The following is a 6,366-nucleotide window of genomic DNA, read 5'->3' as shown; positions in this document are numbered from 1 at the left end:
AAGGCAAGAACATACTGGACTTTCACTTGCTGCATATTTGACAAGGAGTCAAATATTGCTGTCTTGTTTATTTTACAATGCAAGGGTCATGCGTATTTAGGAGAAGGCTGCAGAAGAACAGTGTTACTGATTATTGGACGGAGGATTTGAAAATGGAATGTTATAAGCTTAAAGTGCACTATCTTCCTTTTTATATACAGGTATTTTGTGTTTTGAAATCCATCTGTTAAGTGTACAACAACGAAAAAAAACGTACCTAGTTTTTCATGTGGATGAGGGGTTTTTAATTTCACATTTTTACAAACCTGCTATTAAAGAGTATATAGAAGTAGCACCTTTATAACCAGCAAAAAAATTAAAAAAATCAGACATCTATTGGCAAAGAGCTAAGACTACAAATGAATTGGTATACCAAAGGAAAGAAAAAGAAGTTTGTTAAATAAAAGAAGTTTATTACATGGGCCATGGAATTTATTTCTTCGATTTAAATTAATTATGTGGGACATTTCTTGGGTTTTCTTTTGGCAGAACTTTGCTGGAAATTTAAGAAATGTCTCCATTTTCCTGTACTTTCCACTCTAAAAGTGTTTTGAAAAAAAAAAAGAAAAAAAAAAAGTGTCACTGTTGTCAGACCCTGCTTATGCTGGTAGTATATATAAGACTTAAGTTTGAAAAGAAGATTGGTAATATTAATTATTAATTATCAGTAATATTAATTATTAACTATTTAGTAATTTAAATAATTATCAATTAATAATTATTTAGTAATATTAATTATTAGTAATATTGGTCTGTATTCTGAACCCGTAGACAAAATGTTAAAATGCAAAGAGGCGGTATTAAATGCAAACATCTACTATGGTGTAAGATTTTTCTTAATGAGATGTTTTTAATTTAAAGATCTACGTAAAAGTATGCAAAAAGCAAGTGTGTTTGTTTAGGTTTACTTGATAGAAATTTCTGTAAATTGTATTTTATACGACAAAATATATCACTGTACATTAAAATATGGGACTTCACAGGTTTTTGTTACTATAAGTAGAATAAACATCTACAGTGAAACGTTGTCCATTTCTTAAATCTGTACATGTGTATTATTTTCTAACTAGCTTTGCTACTTCTCAACATGCCACCACAAGAGGCTGATGGCACACAAGTTTCATTTCCATCTGTTTAACAAAAGGGATTTTACAGGATGCCACCACACCCAACTGATACTTACTTGTAGGTGTTCTGAAAAACATGTGAAAGTCTGTTCTTGTGATTTTTTCTCTCAGTTCTAACACATGCCCTAATTTATTCTCAAGATTTTGTTGTTTGAGTTACTTTCAGATTTTACACCAAAAAGATCTGGAGAAATGAATAATTAAGTAATCTATTTTGGCGTTGAGCTGTGGAAATACTAGATTCCCGAACCTTTCATTGTTGTGAAATAGATAGGTGAAAGTTTTATTTTTCCTTATAGGAAATGCTCTTTTATCTCAGATTAGTTTGGAGAATCTGTTCACCGTTAAGGAACCGTAAATGCACCTCGCTCATTTTCATGGCATGATGCGGTAATACCACTTGACAACTCCAGAAGACTGGAAAGGGGCTTTTGAGTCGGTTTACACACCGACCGTGTAAGTTTTTACACACAGGTGCATTCCCAAGGCGTTTACCTCCACCGTACCTGCGTGTAGCAGGCTCCTGCCTCCAGTGCAGCGGAGACGTGCTCCTCGGGGGGGGGGGGGGGGGGGGAAGGCAGAAAGGGAGGAGAGAGCACCCTGCGACAAAGAAACAAAACACACGTGTTAAGTTCAAAACATCGTGGCTTTTTTTCCTCCCACGATTTCCCCTCCTGATGGCTGGTGCGCGGGTGGGCAGCTGACGCAGCCCCGGGACCGTGTGCGTAGCCCCGGCCGGGGCCGCTGAGCTCCCATACGGCTTTTTTTTTTTTTTAATTTATTTTTATTTTGGCTTTATTTTTAGGCACCGGGAGCGGCTGAGGCCACACAGCCGCCGAAATGAGCGAGCCTCGTTGTGCTCAGCAGCTGAGCTCTGCTGCCTGCTCTGCGGCTGCGGTTCCCTCAGCGAAGGCTTTGAGGTTCTCCGACTCGTGTTAGGCGATGCATTCCTGCACCATTCGCATCGAATGGGGAGGCTTAACGCGGAAAAAAAGCAAAAAAAAAAAAAAAAAAAAAAAAAACCACCAAACAATAAACTTAAAACCTTTGCAGCCCTTCCTCCCCTCAGCGCTCCCCTTCCTTCCCCTCGCCGTTCCCTCACGGACCGCGCTCTCCGCGCCCACCCCGCCGCTTTCTCCACAGCCTAAACTGAAACAAAACGCAAAGCCCTCGAAGCCGGGACCAGCAAGGAGGGCTCAGCACCCGTCCCTGCGGGGCTCGGAGCCCGATGGTGCCCGGCAGGACGGCGAGGGGCCGAGCCGCCGCTCATGGCGGTTGGCGAAGCCGCCCTCAGGGCGCAGGCGCCGGGAGGGGGGCTGTTGGCGGCGGCTCCTCGGTGGGCCTTGCGGGGTTGGAGCTGCCCGGGGGGAGCCTTCGGTCCCCTCAGCGCTAGGGTGGGCTGAAGGGGCGGCGGGGACCCTCCTGTGTTGGCATACTGCTCTCTGAAAAGAGTACTCACTTCTGGTAACTTTTCCAAACGCGCACCAGAAACAGCGCCCATCAGAAGATGGTGCTGGCTGGGGGGCATGCTCGCCTTGCAGCTGAGGCAATGGACTGGGGAGCTGCTGCCAGAAGAGGCAGTCCTGCTCCTTCCCCGCGCTCGGCTGTGTGCTCCTGCCCTCCTGTGCATTGGATACAAGAGCTGTGCAAGGACAGCGTGAGTTGGTGCAGCTGGATTGTCTGGCAGAACACTAATCCTGTCAGGAAACCAAAAAAATCTGTCAGGGCCTATCCATTTTGTCATAGTCAAAATGGGATATGAGGGTGTTTTATTTTTTTTTTTAAGATGAGGTTGTTAACATATGTAGGTGTCATGGTTCCGCTCGAGTGGGCAGCCGAGCTCCACCACAGCCGCTCTCTCACTCCCCCTCCTCAAAGAGGACTGGGGAGAAGATATGTGAAAAGGGCTCTAGGGTTGAGATAAGGTCAAGAAAATCCCACAATGATTATTGTAACGGGCAGAACAGATTCAGCATAAGAAGATAGATAGTAAGATTTATTGCTCATTACTAATAAGTGAGAGAAGTGAGAAACAAAGGAAAGAAACCAAAAGCACCTTCCCCCCCCCCTCCACCCTCTTCCACCTCCTCCCCCCGAGCGGCGCAGGGGAACGGGGGAATGGGGGTTATGGTCAGTCTACAGCACTTCTTCTCTGCCGCTCCTTCTCGGTCACTCTCGTCCCCTGTGCTGTGGGGTCCCACCCACGGGATGCAGTCCTTGATGAACTGATCCGGCGTGGGCTTCCCACAGGCAGCAGCTCTTCCAGAACTGCTCCAGATATGGGTCCATACCATGGGGTCCATCCCTCAGGAGAAAACTGCTCCAACCTGGCTCCCCCACGGGCAGCAGCTCCTGCCAGGTCACCTGCTCCTGCGTGGGCTCCTCTCCACGGGCTACAGGTCCGGCCCGGAATCTGCTCCAGCAGGGGTCTTCCACAGGCGGCAGCCTCCGTCGGTGCAGGGCCACCTGCTCCACCGTGGTCTCCTCCACGGGCTGCAGCGTGGAACCCTGCTCCACCGTGGTACTCCATGGGCTGCAGGGGGACATCCTGCTTCACCATGGTCCTCACCACAGGCCGCAGGGGACTTCTGCTCCGGCGCCTGGAGCACCTCTCCCCCTCCTTCTACACTGACCTTGGCACCTGCAAGGCTGTTTCTCACTCCCTTGACTCTCCCGGCTGCTGTGTGGCGCAGCGTTTTTTCCCTGTCTTAAATATGCTCTCACAGAGGCGCAAAACAACATCGCTTATTGGCTCAGATCTGGAAAACAATGGGGCCCTTCCCAAAAATGGGGCGGCTTCTAGATCTTTCTCGCAGAAACCGCCCCTATGGCTCTCTGCTACCAAAACCTTCCCATGTAAACCCACTACACCTAGTCTCTCCCCTCCATGAGTAGGCCAGAGGCAGGCAAGAAGCTGGAAAGGAATGCAACCAGGACAGCTAACCCAAACTGATCGACAGGATACTCTGTGACACACAAGGTCATGCTCAGCAATACAAACTGAGGAAAGGGGGTTTGGGGGAGGCACACATTGCTTGGAGACTGGCCAGGCCTGCTAGTCTACTTTGTAGGAGATGGTGAGTGATAGCCTTTGCATCACTGGTTTTGAATTTATGTATTTCTTCCTATTTTCTTTCTTTATTAAACTGTTTTTATGTCAAACCACAAGTTTTCTGTTTTGGGGGTGGAGGAGGGGGACAGTGAGTGAGCAGCTGTGGGGTTCTTAGCTGCTGGCTGGGATTAACCCACCTAATGAGATAAAAAAAGATTCACATCTCCCAGATGGAGCCTCCCATACCATATCAGTCTCATGTAGCTCCTGCTTTTGCAGGACCCCTTTCTGCCAATGCTTAAGCTCTCTCTTTCCCTCCTCTGACCAGTTTGGAATACTGAGATATTCTGATACCTAGGAAACAGGTGAGTCTCAGAGCTGTATTAGGAACATCATTGCCTTAGGTGAGATCATAAAACAAACAAGATCCAAAGTTCTCTTTAAAGCTTTTAGAGATATTTAAATATATATTTAAAATGACAGCTATGGGCAAGCAAGTTGGCATTGTTCCTTCTCAAGTGTGTTAATATGAGATTCACTGAAGGGCACCAGAAAGCTTAATGGAACGTGAACAGACTACAAACAAGTTTCAGGTCTGCAATCCTTTTTCACACTGTCATTCCTCGTATGAACACTCTACCCAAAGGAACTGTTCACACAAGACTTTAAGGAAGATGTCACAGTGGTGCTAAGAAATAGCATGATTTTCAGTTTAACCTTTTCAGAATGTCTCTGTAGTTTTCCAAGGTGTTAGTCCAAGATTTTCTCTTTCTACTAAGAAAACTGTATCATTTTACTGTGTAGGTTTTACTAGCTCAAGCTAGACACACTGCATCATTTCCTGAACCTAAAGACAATTTCAAAAATAATTATTTACTTGTCCATGTTTTTAAATGACCAAAAGTAGTCAAGGACTTCATTATCTAGTTTGTCATTTGAATACTGTAACATTTAACTGCTGAGGAAAGTAATAAGTCAAATCTGCCACCAAGAGAATGCCACAGAAATCAAGGTCTCAAAGCTAGTGACACTAAGGTAGTTAAAATGCTGCTGTTGCTCACCACTGGAAAAGGTATTGCTCAAATTTTTAGTAGATCAATTTTTTTTGCAGATATTTAAAATCCATTATTCATACATTGAAATACAAATTGCAGCATGTAACTGTTGCTGCCAGGTTACAATAATCTTCTCAAAAGCCCACACTGAAAATTACAAATATTTGTTCCAAATTTGAGGAACCAGCTATTTATCAGCCATGAATTTTGTAAGCTGCAGTTCAGCTTTCCTGCTACTAGAATTCCTTAAAAGGTTTGCAAATATTTGTGACTTGTTGATTTTTTACTTATTCAGCGCCAAAAAACTCTGAATGCTTTGCAGATAAAATAAACACAGGCATTCCCATGTGAGCTTATAACTTAAATGTGGAGCAATAAATGAAAAGATCGAGTGATAAATCACAGAAAATATTAGTATTCCTATTGCATTAGCACTAAGGTCAAAATAATGGGCACATATTGCCTAAAGTGTCTTTGAAGTAGACAACGTATTTTGCAGTACTAGGAAATATACTATGCAAGACAAGAAGTACCTTAGAGAGTTCAACGATGAGAAAGTGAGAACGGGACAATAGTTAATCACACATTTTGATTAACCAAATTCAAAATTTGTTCCACCTATCTTTTATTTTAGTTCAGTTTACCATTCTTTGAAAAATTGATCAAAACCACCAAATGCAGAAAGCTCTCAAAAACGCTCGTAAGCCCAAAATTACATTTTTCATTAAATTCTTCTTTTAATTTTCTCTGATTTAAACCAAAAATTTTGAACATACCTCTACAGAGAAAAAAAAAGTCACATGCCCCGAAGTTTACTTATCCTTCTGAAACAACACAGACCGCACTCTTAGACTTCCTCTTCAGTTTTCTGTGAACATTTTATTGCAAAATTATAGAAAGTGGACAGCTCTTTCCTGAAGCAGATCAGTTATTACTTTTCTCAGAGCAAATCTATGACTTCATCTTCATGCCAGTGGTGCCCTCAACAACACCAAGTTGTCCGTTTGTGCATTGCTTTATAAATATCAGGTTTGTTTCACAGCTGGATGATTTCATACCTCAGAAAAGCACTCAAGTAGGCAACAGATTTCAC

The 6,366-nt window shown here is 43.7% G+C and overlaps 2 long non-coding RNA genes across 2 annotated transcripts in view; one reads left to right on the top strand and one right to left on the bottom strand.

Annotated features, from left to right (window-relative positions):
* LOC137858009 (uncharacterized) overlaps positions 1 to 6,366 on the bottom strand; it is a 187,043-nt gene that overhangs the window by 85,189 nt on the left and 95,488 nt on the right. The window lies entirely within an intron of this gene.
* Positions 1 to 6,366, top strand: part of LOC137858008 (uncharacterized) — a 445,999-nt gene that overhangs the window by 355,878 nt on the left and 83,755 nt on the right. The gene's annotated exons all lie outside the window — the stretch shown is intronic.

The sequence above is a fragment of the Anas acuta genome, chromosome 5, assembly GCF_963932015.1.
Source record: "Anas acuta chromosome 5, bAnaAcu1.1, whole genome shotgun sequence".
NCBI lineage: Eukaryota > Metazoa > Chordata > Aves > Anseriformes > Anatidae > Anas > Anas acuta.
The sequence above is the reverse complement of the archived record's forward strand: the minus strand, read 5'-3'. Positions and strand labels throughout refer to the sequence as shown.